Source organism: Thunnus maccoyii, chromosome 11 (genome assembly GCF_910596095.1).
Source record: "Thunnus maccoyii chromosome 11, fThuMac1.1, whole genome shotgun sequence".
NCBI classification, from domain to species: Eukaryota; Metazoa; Chordata; class Actinopteri; order Scombriformes; family Scombridae; genus Thunnus; species Thunnus maccoyii.
The window spans coordinates 32,422,617-32,443,426 of NC_056543.1; the positions used below are offsets into that span (position 1 = coordinate 32,422,617).

Consider the following 20,810-nt stretch of genomic DNA (forward strand, 5'->3'; position numbering starts at 1 on the left):
GGCATCAACTGGAACATTAATTCAGCACCAGGATTCTGCTTATTACCTGTGAAACACAGAAAACAAATCACTAGTCCACCTGTGGTCGTGTTAGATTTTTGCCCATGAGTATAGTAAATAAGAAGCTACAGACGATCAGCTTAGCTTAGCATAAAGACTGGAAACGGGGAAATAGCTAGCATGGCTCTGTCCAAAGGTAACAAAATCTGCTACTGCTCACCGCCTAACATGATATACCACAGTTGTTTAATCCATAAAACAACAAACTGTAAAAGTTGCCGTTTTACTGGGGGTTATGTGTCGGAGTATTTGTTGGCCGGGAGCAGTGAGTTTGTGGAGTCTCCACTGGTTAACTGGCAACCTCACAGTGACAAAACCTTTATCACAATAGGAAATGATTCTCTATATTGGATCTGTCCTCTAACACAAAGGGCAGTGATAATGACTCTCCAGCTGGCATGGTAATGTGTTTGGTAGGGGTGACAGGAAGGGGAAAAAGACCTAAGTATGGATATTAATATTTCCCTTATTGTACCATGCTACAGAGTGAAACATGGACTGATGCAAAATGAAATATGAATATACAGAGATGATTCAAAAGAGTTGGCCTAAAACATGTACAGTGCATATGAAGTATGAAACTCTGTATAATAATAATTAAAAAAAACTATATGGACCTATTTCTATAAGTTTACTTTGTAATTATTTCCAATGTTTCTTTTTCTAACTACACAGAATACACATAATGATAAAAAGAAATAACAAAATTAACAAAAGTAATTCTGTTAAACACTCAACCCTTATGTGTGTATGAGTCAGAGAGAGAAGAGGTCCAGCTAATGAAAATGAGCAAGACAGAGACAAGAGAGAGGACATGTTTTATAATCTTCATTGTGATTTTCTTTTATTTAGCGTTTTTTTTGCCTCATTGAAGAGCTTCTGTCTTCATTACATCAGTTGTTCTGGAGTATAAAACAGCTTTTACGTCATCTGAAGGAAAATGAAAGAAAAATGTCAGCTGAGCCAAGTAATAACACAGAACATGATTTAAACACCAGTGTAGTGTTTGTAGCTGAAACAACTCACTTAAGTGGTCGAATACAAGGAACACTGGGAATGATTTTTCAGTCAGCATAAGATGGAGCATTAATGTCTACATTTCAGGTGCCATCAATTCTCAACTAGAAGCCTGTACCACAAACAAGTAATGGTGGGGTTGGGGTGGTGGAATTATTTGAACTATAAAGGCTCACATGGTAAATTGAGTGTAATGTACATTTCTACAGCACTAATTTATGTCATACTCACCACTCTGCTGCTGTCTGTTTTTAACAAAAATACTGTTTACATTGGCTATTTTTATCCAATAGCTTATACTTTGGCATTTTAGTCACTGTTAGGCTACTGTCAGTAACATTTAAAATTTCTAGCAGATGTTTCACATTAAATGGGACATATTATGCACATTTCCAGGTCTATATGTATATTCTAGGGCTCTACTAGAATATCTTTACATGATTTACTGTTCAAAAAACTCCCTTTATACTGACCCTTTATGCCGCCCTTCAGTTCAGCCTCTCTCTGAAACAGGCCATTTTAGCTTCTCTCTCTTTAAGGCCCCCTCCTGATGAGCCAGGTCTGTTCTGATTGGCCAGCTCTTGGGAGCTGCCCCACAGCAGATATCTGCCAGCTGCAGACAAACCATGCAACAAACTATAGTAGTAGGATTTCACTACTTTTTCCCATTCTTTACATGAAATGTCAACTTCTCAAATACATTTGTATGTATATGCTCAAGCCAAAACCTGATCTGAAATATGAGAGTGGACAAAACAAACAACACATGGAAAAACCTTACAAACAAAGACTGGGGACATATGGTCATTTATGGGCATGTGCGAAGATCTGACATCAGCTTTTCATGCAAGCTTCAAACTGTGCTTCAAGCCACTTGAAGACTTTTAATCAAAGACATTTATGCAGTAATGTTCATGTTAGCTTAACAGAGACTGAAAAATAATAATAATTAGTGAATGATGTATTCCTGTTGAAGAAGACATTACATAGCGGACAGTGAGAGGAGTCTTTTAGGATTCTGTAAATACAGAAAAGCAGAAAAGGTTGTTAAGCAGCAATCTAAGTTTTTCAGAGATCGCTGGTAAGTTATTTTTCAAAAACACAGACGTTCTATACTGTGACTTGAATGCTAATACATGAGGCACAAAACAGGGTTACAATTTAGGTATTTTCTTAAATGTCACAGATGTACATGTGAGTATTGACATAACACTTTTTTTAAATCTACATATGTACATTGAAATAGTTAGGGGTCACTAAAGTCCAAAATCCACAGTCCTAATTCAGCGCAAAAATGCCTTTCATAGTTCAACCAAAGCCAAAATGAGGTTTCAACAGTGAGAGTTAGACAAATCAAGCTTATATGCTCTTTTTTAAATAAAAGTATTAAAAGTATTAAAGTTCCCTATTTGTGTTATCCCAGAATGTATTTCCTTGCAGAGCCACAGTGGAGGGAAATGTCCTGGTAGTCCAAGTTTTTCAGTGTGGCCAGAACGATTCCAAAACTGGCCCATTTGGCCCAAAAATAATTCTTCTCAATTATTATTTTCTTGTTATTTTGCTGTGTTTGGGACATTTCTGGGCATCAGGGGGTGAGGTTGGGACTCGTAGCATAGTGACCTGGCTACATTACTGTCTTGGTCTCTCTCCTCTGCTCCGCCCTGCTCTCTGTGACATGGATATATAAAGAGCTGCAGACCTATGTGTCGGTTTGACAGAGGGTGGGGCTGAGCTACACTCACAGAGCAGAGAGACCACAGTAGGCAAGATGAAGCCTTCGCTTCGGCTGCATTCACACAAAATCCGGCAATGCAGCACCTTCCCGCAGCGTTGTGTGGTGTGGGCTTGTTGTTTGTGCTTTAGAATGTAACCGCTATGAAACAATCAGGAAATAATGTTTTATTTTTATATTATATTATCTTTTTTATGTTATTATTTTTTATTATCATAATCTGCGTATAAATAACATGGCTTTACGCTTTCAAATTGCGTACAGTGCATATGCCACAGCCCAATTTTGCGTGCAAGTGATATGCCAATTTAATGCCGCATTTTTAACCTCTTTGTGTCTCATTTAACATTGTTGGTTAGGTTTAGGCACAAAAACCACTTAGGGTTAGGGAAAGATCATAGTTTTTGGTTAAATCAGTAAAATGCCCCGATGTGATGTTAAAAATGTCTGGCTAAAATGTTCACTAGCAAGGATTTTAAGTGCATTTTGAAGTATCACGTTATAAAAAGCTTAATGGAAATGCCAAAATTTGAAAAAACTTCCTCCATGTCACATAAAAAGTTTTACGCTTGCTTGCGGTGGATTTTCGAAATGTCAAAAAAGACTTTATGTGCAAAATGGGTAATGGAAACGACGTATTTGTGAATGAATAATGACGTTGAATAAAGTAACTCACTGTTTCAACTCTTGGTGTCTTCAGGTGTCTCCAGATAGCATGAAACATGGCCAATACTAGCTGACATGAAAGAACAATTACAACTTATCCAATTGAAACAATTTCCTGAAGACCTCTCTTCGTTTTTCGCTCGTCAAGGCAATATAATTATTTGATTTATTTCCGATTGGCAACCTCTACTTCTTCTACTCTTTTTACTGGCGGATTATTTAAGCCTTTACCGCCATCTTCTGACGAAACAATGCATTGTGTAGCCTAGTTTATTCTCTTCAAACGAGTTTATGGAAAAGCACCTAATTTGCATTGTCCTTTTGCAACATTTCAAAAGGTGGCTTAAAATCCTCTTGCGAATCCAATGGAGACATGGCTACGAAATGTTATCACTTTTTAAGTTGATATGACAATGTGAAGAATGTAGGTCCAATACTGTCTCTCCTTCTAGCTCTATTTTTGGTCTCCACCAACTCCTGAGAAAAATATCCGGCTCCACTATTTTCACCAGCTGGTCTCTACCTTTTGGGCAGGGAGTGTACGGTGGGGTTTTTCCATTGCCTGCTGCAGCCAAAATTGATGAACCAAAACAGTAAAGTTGTGGGCCAAAAAAAAAACAAAACAATGAGCTGAAAAATGCTGAAAAGCTCCATAGAGCTGAGGGAGACTGATTGACTAAAAATATTGATTATAGACGCTTTAAGATTGACTTGAAAAAATGTGAACCTATCCTTTAAGAGTCACAAGAGGATTTAATAAAAGTGAAGAAGAGAACAGTCAGCTCAGGGACTGAAAGACAGCATTTGAGATGTCAGTATTCAGTGCAATATTGTATCTTATTGTAGTCATGCCAATAAAGCCCTTTGGATATGAATTTGAGTGTAAAAGACTCAAATGAGGAGCACAGTGAGAGATATTAAGAGTAGCAGAGAGGCTCAGAGAGAGAAAGAGTGAAGATGACTTAAGAAGCAAGAACTAAAGAGAACAGGACTTAACAGAGTCAGGAAAGAGAGAGAGAGGCACAGTAAATGGCAGAGAGAATGAGAGGTGCTTAAGAGAGAGCCAATACCATACGAGGGAGAGAGACCCAGGGTAGAGGGAGGGAGTGAGAGAGTGAACACAGGAGAACCCAGTGAGAGAGCTGCAGAGAGGGAGAGGCTGAATATGAGAAGCAGCGTGAGGAGAGTAAAAGCAGAAAATCGTTCAGTGCCTGATCATCACTGAAGGAGAATGAACTTACTCTCTGCAAGCCTGAAAACCACATGAAACCTCTTGTGTCTGCTGAAGGTTAACAGAGAAACATGTCCAATGGAGGTTTACTGCTTCTTTTTCAATTGTTTTCTTTTAAGGAAGTGACATAAGAGACGTGGGAATATCCGAGAGAGAGATGACAAAAAACTGAAGATTTATAGAGCTGAAGGAATACTGAACCAGATCTGTGTTTGTTTGTGGAGGATTGGAAGTGTTACTGACATTTTCCACTCTGGGAAGCAGGAGGAGGGAAAATTAAAGGAATATTTAAGATCTCTGGAGGGCTGACATTGTTTTTGGACGACTCAAGAAGGAACACACAGGAATATTTTTACGACAAGTCAGGACTTTCTTATCGCCAAACTGAAATGAATATGTTTGTGTGTGTGAAGGAAAAAGAGAGAAGAGAAAGTTAGTGAGGTGTCTCTGGGTAACACACACACATAGACACACACACACACACACACATAAAATATCATGCTCACCATCCATCTTTGTCGTAAAACTCTCACAGGTGCAAGGATGAGTTGAGACAAGACGGCATGGACACTTGAGGATTTACACACACAAACATGAACACATTCACAAACGCACACACATACACACACAGTGTTTTTACATCTGCAGGCATTTATTTATAGTACACAGCCTTTTGAGGCAGACAGAAGCATTAAATTTACAGCTTACTTCATTAAAAATCTGTATCAAATGAATAAAAGTTGATGAAAATGCAGGATTCATGTTTTTCCTTATATCCATGGCTGTTTGTATCATGAATATCACAGACTAAAGATCTTCATATTTTTGAAAAGAAACAGACTCAGGGGAAAACAGTGTTTTAACTAGGAGATGAAATTCTGATTTGTAACATCATGGACTTCAGATGGATCTAATATTTTTAACATGAGTGCTGCCTTGACAAGCCCAGACATCAAGGATGAGAAACCTGCAACTGTGTCCTCCATCGCTCCAGCTTCAAATGGATTCTATAATCAATCAGAAGATGAGAAGTTTTTTTTTTGACTGAAGTCATGTGAGTCAAAATTGTTTGGTTTGGAATATTGAAACTCAGACCCCAGCTGGGGTCACTTTTCATTTCCAGTGCTGTGTGACGGGCTGCGAACAGTAATGGTATTAACCAAGCTATTTAATTTTGGTCCCTTCAGCGTTGTCCTTGGAGATTGAGCAGCTGCTTTTTGTTGTGTTGAATTCAGCAGTCTGCTATTTTTGCTTCCCTGTGTGGAGAGGATCATCATCTGTTGATCCTATGACAGACAATGTGAGGCTGAGACATATTGAATTACAATTCATTAGTCAAGTGATAAATGGTGTTATATTTATGTTATTCACCTGAGGAAAGGAAATCGAGAGGGAGTAAAAGATGACTAGACTTTCCCTTCTCGTATTCTACTCTAACTCATTTTCCTGGCAGCAGCTCTGAGGTGTTTCTGCCTCTGACTGTGAAGGAGTTACTGAGCTGAAATCATGGACCTGCGTGATGGCAACGTGTCAGAGTTGATCTCTGACGCTGTCAGAGCCGTTACCATTCAGCCTCTGGAACCCAACTCCTGGCCCTCACGTGGATTTGAAGAAAGCGCCCTTCAAAACAATAACATGACAAACTTGGGGTGTCATGGTAACAAGGCCCTCCGTAACAGCGTTGACTCACAGTTGGGGAACTGGTCTCATGGTAACAGAGGAGTTTACACCGAGGTGGACGGCAGGTTTCACATGAATCAGTGTCCTCCCCACGAGATGGAGAAGAACTGGGCAGCGCTGCTGATTTTAGTTGTCATCGCTGTCACTGTGATGGGCAACATCCTGGTGATCCTGGCAGTCTCCCTGGAGAAGAAGCTCCAGAACGCCACAAACTATTTCTTGATGTCGTTGGCAGTCGCTGACATGCTCCTAGGCATCTTGGTCATGCCGGTTTCCATGGTGACCATTCTCTACGGTAAGCACTGAGTGACACTGATATTAGTCTGAATTAACCTGACATTTGGTGTGTCGCTGAATCCAGTGCAACAGGCACACAGGTTTTTTTTTCTCCAAGTGGATGAATTGTTACTTACAAAACACACTGCACATGCCTGCATGTTCAAGGCTTATTCACACTGCATATTCAAGTGTCCCACATTTGTGATTCTGATTTGTTATTTTGATGATAGCATGAGTAGAAGAAATCACATTAAATCTGACAATTAGTTTTTCTGATTTGGGTCACTTTCATCTCTGCTGTTTAGATCTGATGTTTGAATTGTAGTGACGCAACCTCAGGCTGAACAGTCAAGTCAGAATCCATGTATGACTCTGTGCTCGGCGCTGAGGACAGAGGGAGAGCAGCAGTGATGGAGGTGTTCAGTGTTGTTGACAGTGATGTGTTTATTTCATGTGCTGCTTTAATGCAAAAAGAAAGTGGCAAAACTGGTGCTACAAACTGGGTCCACAGTGAGTGACAGTGAGGGTGCAACATCAACACAAAATAAACAGCCTCAAAACTAACTCTGATGAAAAATACAATGAAATACTACAGTTAGATAAACATGTTAGGGGCCCTTGGGGAAAAATCTGCAAATGGGCCTATATTGTCCCCCCCACTCTTTGCAGTGTGTATGGACGAAGTTCCCGTTAGGTACAGAGCACACAGCAGACTACACACTGCAGCTTCATTATTTGTCCAGACACCAACCAGTCCTATGCTGTAATAATACTACCTGTGTATCAGTTAGGTTGTGATCTAACACAGCAATAATTAGGAATATACATCATGTGATAATAATAATGATAATAATAATAATAATAATAATAATAATAATAATAATAATAGAAAATAATTTGTTATTTTGCCCGAGCTGGTGGATTCAAACCTGGTGTGTGCGACAACTGCACCATTGTTCCACCCAAAAGAAAAGAAAAATGACTTCCCAGAAACAAAGTTGAAATATTTATAACTAGTGGCCACGTAAACCTTTAGTATTATAAAATTATCAAGATATGAAGATATAAAAGCAAGACTACAAATCTAAGATCATGCTAACAGCTCTGTGAGGCTATACTAAAGCACAATGGTTCATTGAGCTAAATGCTAAAATTAGCATGTTAACATGCTGTTTAGCAGGTTTAGCATGTTATTGTGCTTATATTTGCTAACTGGCACTAAACACAGTGGAGCACAGCAAAGGATGATGGGAATGTTGACCTGGTGATGGTGCTAGAGACCAAAAAAGTCAAAAATATTGTGGCGCTAGAGGAAAAGTCAGAGGATAACACAAGTTATTAGAATGTACTCTCTAGGGAATTTGAATTTCTGTAGCAAATTTCAGGTCAATCCATGCAATAGTTTTTGAGATATTTCAATCTGGACCAAAGCAGTGGACAGACAGACATTGCAGTCCCCAGAGCCATATAGTCTGACAAATACATCTTTAAAATATGAATGTACAGTGAAATACCTCTAGAACCTGCGGCTCTGCCCACTTCACTATTCTGTCTGTGAACTCTGCTGTCATTCATGCTGGTTCAGGTGGCTGCTGAGTAAAGCTTCTCTGTCAGCGTCAGGAAGCTGACTGTTTCCTCTGCTCTCCCTCATTTTCCCTCATCTGTCACTTTCCCCCCAAATACACACACTCAGATAACCTCCCTCAAACACACACATCTTCCCCCATCCTTAACTGTTGCCCATTTCCAGCTGATCTTTGCTATTTTGTCTCTTTGAGCTTCCCTCTGTGTCTGAGTAAATGTCATGAGCTGCTCCTCTCATAAGAAGCTTCAAGCCCTATGTAGCAAATTTATCTGCATGAGAACAAGTGTGGTAAATTAGTCAGAAGGAAGAACACTTCTAAAAGAACAACCTCCAGTGCTTATTACTCGCCTTTCCTGGTCTTTAATGAGAAGACAAAAGAACTCATTAGGCACTCCAACAGCAAACATAAACACACACACTGCAGTTATTTTTTCACGTTGTTACATTGCTGCAGTGTTCTGGATTATTGACTCAGAGATCAAACACAGCACTGTTTCAGAGTGAGAGGGCATAATGATAATATCACATGAGCTGAATGATCCTGTAGAGTGAAACAGTGGTCATGAGTCAGGGTAGGAGGTTAATATTGATGTCAAAAAGAAGGTTATAGGTGAACTTGAGATGAGGTTGTGAATGATTATTGATAAGGTACTAGATTAGCTTGTGGTTGATGTCACTGTTGAGTTTGTAAAATGCCGACATTCAGGAGTCACCTGATGCTAGTTTAGTTCAGAGTTGGAAGGTGTTTGAATTGTGCAACTGCTGTGTGTGGTTACTGAGGCTATGCTAGCTAACTCGAGCTGTAGGATGATCAGTAAACCCTTCCAAACTGTTTCCTGCCTGCTTGTTAAACTGCAACAACTCATTTTCTGTTTCAACATGTGTTAAATACAAAAGATGCAGTGTGTGGCTGTGGAGAACTCTGAGTTCTTTAAAGGCAACTTTGACGGAGGTGACAGCAGTAACGAAAGTAAAGTAATGAGTAATAACACATTACTTTTGCTGCTGAGTAATGAGTAAAGTCATTTAATTACTTTTACAATGAGTGATGTTTAATGGGAAATTAATTACAATTTTCATGTAACTTGCCCAGTACTGCTCAGCAAGAAGTGTAGGCTACACTAGTGAAAAATGACCGCATACAACTTTTTAAACTAGCATCTTTTTAGCTATTGCAGTTTTCTGTTATTGCAGTTTTCTGTCCGTATTCCAAGAAAAATGAGTATCTACTACTGTATTGGACTGTAAAATTTGAACCTCATTTCAACTAAGCTAAAATAACAATTATTTTGTTAGCATTCAAAAGTACCACCATAGTGGTTGCCAATGGTGGCTGGTGAAAAATGTTCTAGGTGGGGTTGTGCCATATTCAGCCAGTTTCAGTAATCTTCCCAATACAATTTAACACAAACTGCAGGATACCAGTGCTCTGTGAAATAGTCAGTAATTATTTAATGCTAACATTAAAAAGTTGAGACATTCTTACACAAAAACATAAACAGTATATTGCACAAACTTTCCATTTGCATTTGAAACTGAACTCGTAAACAATTGACTTTTTTATTTTTACACATAACATCAAATTATAGTTAATAAAGTTAATTTAATGTTTATAGGAAATCATACACAGTATAAAGGATTCATAATAAAGAAATACTGTAGATGTGTGGCTGAACTCAAACCTTTGACTTGAAGAATAGCATACAGTATTTTATGATCAAACTAAATGTCACTAAATGTTAATGTGCTCCAGAGCTGCACTGATAAATTGATTAATTGATTAGTCAATCGAATAAAAATATGATCTGCAACAATTTTGATAGTAATAATAACAGTTTTATCGTTTGGGGGTTTTTTCAAGCAAAAATTCCGAACATTTGTTAGTTTCTGTTTCTCAAATGTGAAAGATTTGCTCCTTTCATTTGTCTAATATGAGTGTCAGTGAAATATCTTTCGGTAGCGGACTGTTGGTCAGAGAAAACAAGCACTTTGAAGACATCACTTCAGGCACTAGGAAATTACAAGTGCTTTTTTCACATTTTAAAAAATATTTTATATACGAAAGAGTCAAGAAAATAATCAGCAGATTAATAGATAATGGTTGTTTGAAAAACTGAAACAGAGTCAGTGCACTACTGCAAGCCTCGAACTCGCCTTTCTCATACAATAGATCAGGGATACTTCTGTTTTGAGCTTGGCCTTGTTCATCATGGGATAGGCCTCCACTGTGGTTTCCAGCACTGAATCCATGAACTTTACAGTGTGTTCTGGGAACATGTCTCCTTGCACTAGAGTTGCACTGATTAGGTGCTTGGTGAAAGACAATCATTCTTTGGCATGACTCAAAATGGTATCACATACCTATGAAATGATAGACAATTTTAAAAAAGTGCAATACACATAATAAACAGCAGAATTAAATTTTAACAACTTTAAGTCTTAATAATGTCATCAGTATTCTCTTACAAGACAGCATGTCCATGTGTGGCATGATCCTGTGAAACAATGTCAGGAAAAAGCAGAAATTCTCATCTTCCAATATTCTCACAAAGCCCACCGGCTTCTCTGATGGAGGATCAGTTACCAGAGTCTCTGATGGTCTGGAAACATGGTCATCTTTGTGCTTATTCACAGTGTTAACAGCATGACTGTGGAAGTTCCACCTTGTTGTTGAAGTTCCGGGAAGTTTATGTGCCACCACTTGACCAAGCATAGTGGTTTGCTTGAATGACTAGGAGAAGAATACAGAAAATTGACCAAGATCAAGAAAAAGCACTGATCCTGGGGATGTGTGATATTGCCTGCTGCATGATGAGGTTCAACTGATGCGCATAGGAGTGGATGCAGTGTGCACTTCTGTAGACATTCTTTACTTTACCCTGCACTCCACTTGTCATGGCAGCCCTGTCATAAGCCTGGGCAATTAGTCTGCTCTCTTGTCCCTCAGGGAGGATAGTGCGTAGTTTCTTCAAAAGTGCTGTGGCGGTTGTGTCAGCAGTTGCATTCTGAGGAGGGATGAACTCGCTCTTGGACATTGTTGTGGATGTCGATGTACTGTAGCACAAGCACCACCTGGCAGTGGGTGGAAATGTCGGTTCTCTCATCTGCCTGAATAGCAAGATAATCATCATTTTTTACTTCCTCCAAAGTATAATCTTTAAGAACTCCAAAAGTTCCTTTCTACAGTCTTTGAGGCAACTTTGAAAATGGTAGCTGTCTTAAGGTGCTCCTCCAACACACTGTCCAGCAAGGCAACCAGATCTAGTAAACCCCTGAAAACACCAAGGTTGTCTGAGGATTCTGTCCCATTGTGGCCGTGCAAGGTCTGCTCAAAGGCCATGCAGAATCTTACACAGTCAATTATCTTTGAAAAAATATACTTGTTCTTATCCACCTCTTTGTTGTGTTTCCTCACCCCAATCCTGTGGCCTAGCAATGTTAACCCAGCCTAGCACGGCTATCTTTCATGTATGGTTTATTTTTCACCAAAATTCTCCTCCAAAATGGATTTTGGAGATGAGATCTTACAGAATTTTGGGGTGGCTGAAATCCAGAGCCTTGAGTATTGTGTTCATCATTGTCAATAATGTCAGGTGTCCCTACTCTACCACTGACTGACTCTGCTTGGGGCGATAAACTAATTGCCCCATAGGCATGAGATTTGAGGATATTGACTGGCTAAATTTATGTTGCTGTGTGCATATATTATGTCAGCTTGTGTCAGCTGTGCCGCTGCAATGACTCAGCATTGTTTTCATCACCCCAGAAGAGATATTGAGAGACAGGGGATGAACAGGAAGCAGATTTTCCCCCAAACTTAATGATTTATATTTTATATATTGAACATTATTGTGCAAACACACACATACATAAAATAGCTCATTATCGTATATTTTTTAAAAATATATATTTTAAAAAGAAAAATCAAAAAACACTTTACACAAGGGACAGCAGTGCTCTAGTGCCCTCTATTGGCCAGCCACCACTGGTGGTTACTAAGGAGAAGAGGCCAGTCAGAGGTGTGAATGTAGCAAATTCAAAACACGTAATCACTGCTGAACTCATCCAAAATTGATCCACAATACGAAAGTGATTTCTTTTAAACTGCAGATTGTAAAATCAGTATTTGACAACAGTGACATTTTTAGCTTCTGTCCACCATTAACAGCACAAATAACAGAACTTTAAGCTCTGTGATTGGCTGTTTTCTTACAAAATGCACCTTGGGAGTTGTAATTAATTTAACTTACTTTTTATGTAGACATTCATGTACTGTGAGCTTTTTATCAAAGGACTAGATACATTCTGACCAACTGTGAGTTTTTGATACTTTGCAAAAGATACCTGCACTTTAAATCCCATTTCCCATAGTTGCATAGTCATAACAGGAGGCATTCAGGTGTAGTTGTTGAGTGCTGTAAAATATAGAGGGGATGCCTGCAGCTGGACAACATTGTGGTTTTGGGTCTGCCAGCAGGAGCACTGGATATGCAGCCTACCATGACATAGAGCCCTTTGGAAACCCTAGGTAGCTGTAATGCTGTCACCTTTTGACAAGTTCTGACAAATCTGACAGAGCCCAAGAAATAAATGTTCTGTTTGCCTTTTGACCTTTATTTCTCTTTAGGGATAGACAGGTTTGTTTGTCTGTCTGTCATGGATTGACATGAAATACAGAAGAGATATTTGTGGTGCCCAGAGGTTGAATCCTAATGACTTTGGTGACCCCTGATTTTTCTACTAGTGCCAACAGTAAGTCAAAGTTTTCACTTATCCAATGAAATATCTCAGTATCTACTGTATAGATTGGGACAAAATGTTGTACAGACAGTCATGATTCCTAATAATGGTTTATGACTAAATACATGCAAAACTAATAACATTATTCCCATCAGCCTTAGCTGTTTGTTGTGTTTAGTACTAATTAACAGATGCTAGCATGCTAACACACCAAATTAAGATGGTAAACATTATACCTGCTAAACATTAAAAGCATCCAATATTGAAAAGTTTTATCTTGTCAAACAAGGAACCCAGAGACTATCCTACACAAATTTGTCTTAAATCTCACTTTGGAATCACATTTGTTTTATGAGCATTGTTGGAGCTTTCCTCTGAGTCATTGTTACTTTACTCAGTGAGGAAGTAGAGTTATATATCTGATATGAGGGGGTATGTCCAGCATGTCAAATACATCTTAGCAGCCAAATGCTGATAAGTTACGGCTCTGGCTAATGTCTTAGTCTTGTCTGGCTACTTGTGCCACAAGCGATGGTTTGGTTGTATTTTACAAATCTATTTGGATAATAATCAAACATTTCAAGTATCTTGGGAAATTTGGTATTTATCTGACATCGTGGCTGTGTGGACACTGTGGAAAAAGAGCTTGTTTCCTATCAGTTATACATGAAAATGGTGAAGGCAAATACCTCCCCTGCTGTGTTGTTTTGGTTTGTTTCTTCTTGTCTCTGCCAATTCTTTTGTTGTGCATCCCTGGGGATAAGCTGTCAAAATAAACTTGACAGACTGATGTGCTTTCTCACCTTAAACAATCCTCCTGACACTCCTTTCATTGCTTTAAAGAGCTTGAATAACTTACGGTTTCACTTGAATAGAATTTGCACCCAGGATACTTCAAGATGTACAATTAAGGGCTTCTGTTTGAGATATCTACAATCTAAACAATATAAAATGACTCCCTTTAACAGATGGTGCCTGCATATTTTGAAGATACTAAATAACGAAATTTCAGGTTCAGTACTTTTATCTCCCCCAAAAGGATCAACTGCATTTTGAAATAAAAATACAACTGTTAATTTTAAGATGAAGGCAAACTGCAGTTTGTTGGACTGTAACCCAGGTCAGCATACAGCAGATTTAGATGTAAACTGTAAGCTGATTTTCGCAGTTTGACATTGGCAAATGTCAACATTGTGAGTGGCTGAGCTGCTCTGGAAGCAGAAGTAATCTCCCTGAGTTGAGTTAAATTTACTAGTGTACAGTTGAGAGAAACTTATCTAATTGGCAAACTTGAATTGTATGTGAACTCACAAATGGAAATGTTCTTCAGGGTTATGCAGGGTTGATCAGCTTAAATACAGACCACCGACAAATTAAAAACCAGTAAAAGGTCTGAATGCTTGACCCCTACAATCAGGGGATCTGGTGGCTCTGTTATGCTGTGGGGGGCATTTTGCTGGCATGGTTTGGGTCCACTTGTCCCCTTAGGATGGTGTTCATCCCTCCAGAAGAGTTCCATAGACTTGTGGAATCAATGCCAAGGCTGAGGAACACCATTCTTCAAAAAGATATTCCCTCATTTGGTATTTTGATGATGGTGGTGGAGAGCGCTGTCTAACACATCAGTCCAAAATCTTCCATAGGTGTTCAATTGGGTTGAGATCTGGTGACTGTGAAGGCCATAGCATAAGATTCACATCATTTTCATACAAACCATTCAGTGACCCCTCGTGCCCTGTGAATTGGGGCATTGTCATCCTGGAGGAGACCACTCCCATCAGGACAGAAATGTTTCATCATAGGATAAAGGTGATCACTCAGAACAACTTTGTATTGATTTGCAGTGATCCAAAACCTCATGTGGATTGGCTTACAATAACTTTTTTTTCCATTTTGCTCTGTACTGTGATCATGAAAACAACCAAAAGATTCCAACACTGTTGCCAACAACAAGTACAGTAGAAATGAAAAGATTAAGTAATACCAAGATGAATTCCATACAACTATCATAGAGGGGGAGAGTGACCTAGTCAGAGCCAGTTGTCAGACAACTTGTCTCTGAATATTAGTAGTACCATATCAGTGAAAACCACTTCAGTGATGGTGCTAAACAGTTCTGCAGCAAATTAAACAAAATGTTTGTAAAGTGACGTTAAAGGAGCTGTCCATTCAGCACCACAAAACATGCAAAAGTCAGATGACCAGTGATGCAGAAATAGTACATAGATACATACAGATGTCCTATGGTTTCCTCTTCGTTGAACTCTTTCAGCGTGTAGACGTGCACTAGTATTATGTAGGAGCAGTCTGTCAGGCTGCATACAGTATGTAGCTACATATTTCACCAAATGGTAGAGCTGTCTCGGCAGTAGTTACAGTCTCTTGCGGCAGAGTGCTTTTTAGTAAAGAACATGGTGATTTGAGATGTTTTCTCATGTTGCTCAAATGTTTGTGTTTCTTGCTGGCAGCATGACACACTTGTGTATGTCTCCCCTCCAATTTTTACTGAAATGAAGGCCACCACATTGCGAATTCCACTGTGAAATTATGAACTTTCATAACTTTCATTTTATTATTTCAACACTTTCTGTTAAATGTACAATAGTATTCCTTATTAGTTCTTTAATCTATTTAATAAAGGCTTCTAAATGGAACTCAAGTACAGTATTTCCTTTTTTATACAACTTTGAGCCCATGGTTCTAATGTTCAGAAAATACATCAAAAAAATAGCACTGAAATATAGTTGATTCTGTGATATGCAGTATGTTTACATATGACTCTTCATTGGTGGCAGTTTTTTTGAAAACCATTATTTCCCTTTGCTTGCAGTTTTTCCCAATTCCTGCAATTTTACTGCAATAAGGGCACATTAAGCATTTTTGACCACAATAATAACAAAAAAAATCAGTGAAATCCTGGAGGGACTGTGTACTGGCCAGTATGGACAGGAGGAATGATTATGGCAAGAAAAACCTATCCTTTAAAATAGACACTTAGACACTGTGGTTTAGAAGCAGCATTAGCGTTGGGGCCATTTCTTGAACAAAAACTGCAGTGGGCAAAGACATGCTTATCAAATGTCCTGTCCTCATTGTGGGAAAACATAGGTGATGCTTTTATTGTAAGCTTGCTTGCTTACAACACATAAAATAAACACTTGAGAGGTGTTGCAAGTTGTATTTTTTCGCTTTTGTGTGAGGAGTGAAAAGTGCTTCCAATCTTGGTGCTAAACGAGGCAGATGTAGTGAGGGATCACTGTGTTCACCATTGTTTAATTGGTGCATTTAAACCAGGAAAATCAACCATTATGAGTTTTCAAATACATGACTTCACATTTGTATATTAATTAATTTACAATGTAACAATTACAAAAGTTTCAGCTAATGCCTTCCTCAGTAGGACAACACATATTAACACATTCATAGACTTAGACATAAATCTCTATTAAAACCTCAGAGAGAAAACTTCTTTTGTTGAGCACATTTCCACAACATCAACATCAACATCCCAGTTAGCGATATACATGCTCAAGTAATTTAATTTCCCCAGCAGAAATTTAGATGTGATGATCATGTTATCATTTAATTTAATAAAGAATAATTATTATAATATATATATATATATATATATATATATATATATATATATATATATATATAATTTTTTTTTTATAATTATTCTTAGTCTTCTTAAATCGTTTACTACTGTTTACTGTGTGTGTGATGTGAAATAAACAGATGATTACAGGGCATGTAGAAATGCAGTAAACTTCAATGTCTCTTACTTGAAGTCATTCTACATTACATAACAGCAGTCAGTCTGATTTCATGGATATCCTGAGATGTTGGCTACAGGAGAGTACAAACACCTTAAGTGGTTTAAGTGATCTGGACTTAAGTGTATCTGTTTGATGAGCACTTGCAAACCTCTCCACACACTCACACAACCTCCCAAATGGAAGCTATTACTTAACAGTTTTAGCATAAAAGGAAAATCTCCTGTTTTTAACCTTTTTTTCTCACAGGATAGGGCTTTTGTCATGCAGTTGCTTGGTAATCAATGGCTCTCGTGGTAAAGCCTCTCTCAGCCTTTGGTCTGTTGGTCACCAGAGGCAACAGTGGAAAACAGGGACCTATGGGAACAGAGTATTCCAGTCTGAGCTCAGTGGAAGCTTGCCGAGCTCCCCAGTTTGCCAGCTCTGATCCCTGTTACTGTTTCAGCCCCACCTCTGCTCTTTGGACATACAGAAATGACTTCATGTCATATATTGATTTTTCAGAATTTTGGGTTCAAGTACTCCCTCCTGTTTCTCCCTCCTGTCTGGCTCTTTGGGCTTTTTATGTCTGTCATCTGGTTAATGTCTTTCCCCTCTCTTACTTTGAAGACTTCAACCCTCACTTTTCATCCATCACTCCTGCCTTCCTTACCCCCTTTCTCTTGTTATTAGCTCTCCCCTGAGAGGGTGTATGACAGAAAGAAAACAAATCCTTGTTTCAAAGCCTTTGGGTTTTGTCCTCTTTCTTTGGATGGGCAGCTGTGCAGGATGAGATTTACTTAACAGATTAAGCTCTGTTCCTTCTGTGGATTCCTTTTGTTATTCACCCTTAAAAAAATCCATCTCTATTTAGTTTTAAGGCAAGTGCTTGCTTTAAACCCTCTGTTCAGTTAAGTTATTCACTGACAAGCAATCCCATTTAAAGCCAAAAACTTGCAACATTGTTTAGATTTTGTATTGATGCTGTTGGTGCTTTTTTTTTGTTTTTTTTGTTTAACCATTGTGGCTATTGTGGCTCATTCTAACTACCGGGTGGTTTAACAATATACTGATTCTAACAGATATATTATCAGGGGCAGAGTGGGTCTCACTTTTAACCCAGAAGTTAAAAGATGAAGAATGGCTGACTTTGATCGACAAAAGGTGTCTGAGCAGGTAGTAAAAACCCTTAACTGGACACAACCCCAAACCAATATAAACACATGACAGACAATTCAATCAGGAGAGACTCCATTTCTTTATGAAGTAAATGATATTTATTGAACAAGCATGATAGATGAAGGTGGAAAAGTCTTTGGCGATTAGACCCCATCGTGATGTCACCGGATATGAAAGGGGGAGGTGAATGTGAGAATAGTATAGGATAACCCCCCCGATGGAGTCTAGACACTGGTGGTGGTGATGAAGAGCCGTAGATCTAGGTGGTGTGGTAGCCTCTGGTGAACTTGGGCCTGGTGCTGAAGTAACAGAGTGGAGAAGGTGAGATGGTGATCTGGGATGAAGAGGAGAGGAGCAAGCTTCTGGGACACGGCTGTGGAGGTGGATGGGGTGGAGGAGGGTCCCGATGATTGCACTGGAATGACAGCTGACAGCGACAGAGAGGGAAACAGAGGGTTAGAGATCGTGGAGGAATCTGATTTGATAATTAGGAGTGACGCCCATAAACAGCTGATGCAAAAGCGGGAGGAGCAGTGGAGAGAGAGAGAGAGGAGTGGAAAATGAATGAATGGTTAAAGATAGTCTTCCTGCCTGAATCTACGCTAAGCTCCATTTAGTTTCTGAAAAAAGATCTTCTACATGTAGTCACATCATCTGTTACCTTAAGAAAATCTGGGCTGGACTGACTGCTCTGTGACTGTAAAATGTAACACTAAAAATACACATGAACATTTGACTGAGTTGATCTCCATTTCTGTCTTTAAGTTATAACATAATAAATATATACAATTAAAAATAAAAAATACCATCAATATAGCTTAAACAACTTTAAAATAACGAGTAAATGTCAAAAACAGCTGGTGTCAGCTGAAGCCAGAGCTTATTACACCTCCCCTTATCATGATACAAACAAAAATTAATACAAATAAAAAGGGGTTTTGTGGGCTACACAGTCCAGAGAATTCAGTAAAGGTAGTTATGCCTATAGATTCATATATAATATACAGTATGTACACATGCCTACACATGTAGATGCATGTGCAGATGCACATACAGTACACACACATGCACACACACACTGGATACTGGTATGTTGTATCAAAGCATCATATAAACACATAAAACTATTGTCTTATTATTATTTGTTATTAGTTATTTTGAAGCAGGCTATTGATATTTTAATTATACTACACATTTTATTTGATCCTCAAGATTGTTCCATAGGTTCACCACTTCACCATTACCACTATATTTTATTAAAATGTGTTTTATTAAAATTTGTCCTCACCCTTAATTTTTTAATACACATTCCTCCATGTTCCATATGGTTAATAATATGATCATCTACTATAATCCTTATCAAGTTTCCTGCCTAATTTTGTATGATCCAGTGTAGACTAGACGAGACTGCACCTTTAAGGGGAGGGGTCGTTCAATCACCCCCATACTGCAAATTGTGTTGTAAACCTAACTATTGTTTGTGTTGGTATGTGGAGACTTGCCTGTCAGTTCAGCCCACAGTAAGGCTCAATATTGTTAGCTCAAAGTACCGGCCCAGAGCTGTACCAGGCCACTAGGATCTTTCCCAGTCCTCCAGATTGCCTATGTTAATTATAAATGCTACAATGTGATTGTGTGATCCATGGAATATAAAGTATTATGAGCCAGCTCAAACCAGCAGGGAACATCTGAGGGAAATGAACACTTGAGACACTTGGAACAAATTCATGAGAAAATCAAAGCAACTTGTAATGTAATGCTGGTGTCATTTCATACAGTGGTTGGTGTGACTGCACAATTTTTATTCTCTGTTTTCCCTCCTGACTGTGTGATATTATAATTTATGCTATTTCTGTAGTCTAATCTTTTTGCTACATTCATTGTTTTTGCGCTTCACTAAAGTGGGTGATTCATGCAGTGAACTGCCTCATCAAGAAATGGATGAATATAGACCAGCATTCATTAAACCACAACTGCTTCCTCAGGTTCTGTACCAGTGAGTGAAACAGCAGCTATACACCCTGCAAGAAGAGCTGGCCTCCAAACAATGCTGGAATGTACACATTCACTATATTATTACACTGTAAAACATTTTAAGATAATTTGACTTCAAAATGTAAGTTTACTTGCCACCTTGCCTCAGAGTGGTGGAAATGTAAAACCAACTGAGTTAAGTTGGGAAAATGAGATATTACACTGATATTGCATTGATTAATCATGCTGACAGCCATTAGCAACTAAATTTGAGGCAACATGATTTTTTTGTAATTGGTCTCTTGTAAGACCCACAACTTAGTGGAAGTGTAATACCAAATTGCTGGAGTGCCACTTTAAGTACTGTATATAGGTTGCTGTATCTTGAACAGATGGACTTGACTGAGCCTATCATGGACCAACAGACAGTCCAACCAGCTGACAGACTGACATCACCCTCATTAGTCCCCACTACCAGCGGGGCAGTTATTGATAAAGTGATTACACAGTGAAAAAATTGTGGAACTGGTGACAAATGACAAAAAAACAGAAAAGATTTAATAGATCAAACATGGCTGAGGAAACTGCTTTATGTTGCTCTGCAGTCCATTTCCATCAGAGTTAAGAGCCTCTGACAGGCTCGACACAGCTTAGGCTTGTGGACTTAAATAATCTGAGCATTTTACCCTGAGAAGTAGGACAAGTGTAACAAATCTTATATACAACAGTGAAAAAGTCCACAGATGCTGGCTTCCCGGTCGCCTTAATGAGGCAGTTGAACGCCCTCAGCAAAAATAACCTCTAATTCCTCTTTATAAAAGAAGGGATGAGGAAAGGATGTAGGCAGAAAGTGAGTGAAAGAGAGCTGAGAGAGTAACAAGTGGAAAATAGCCAGTGTTGTGCTCATCTCTT

At 38.7% G+C, this 20,810-nt stretch overlaps 1 pseudogene; it reads left to right on the forward strand.

Annotated features, from left to right (window-relative positions):
• The window catches only part of LOC121906766, a 43,017-nt pseudogene that overhangs the window by 12,628 nt on the left and 9,579 nt on the right, over positions 1 to 20,810 (forward strand).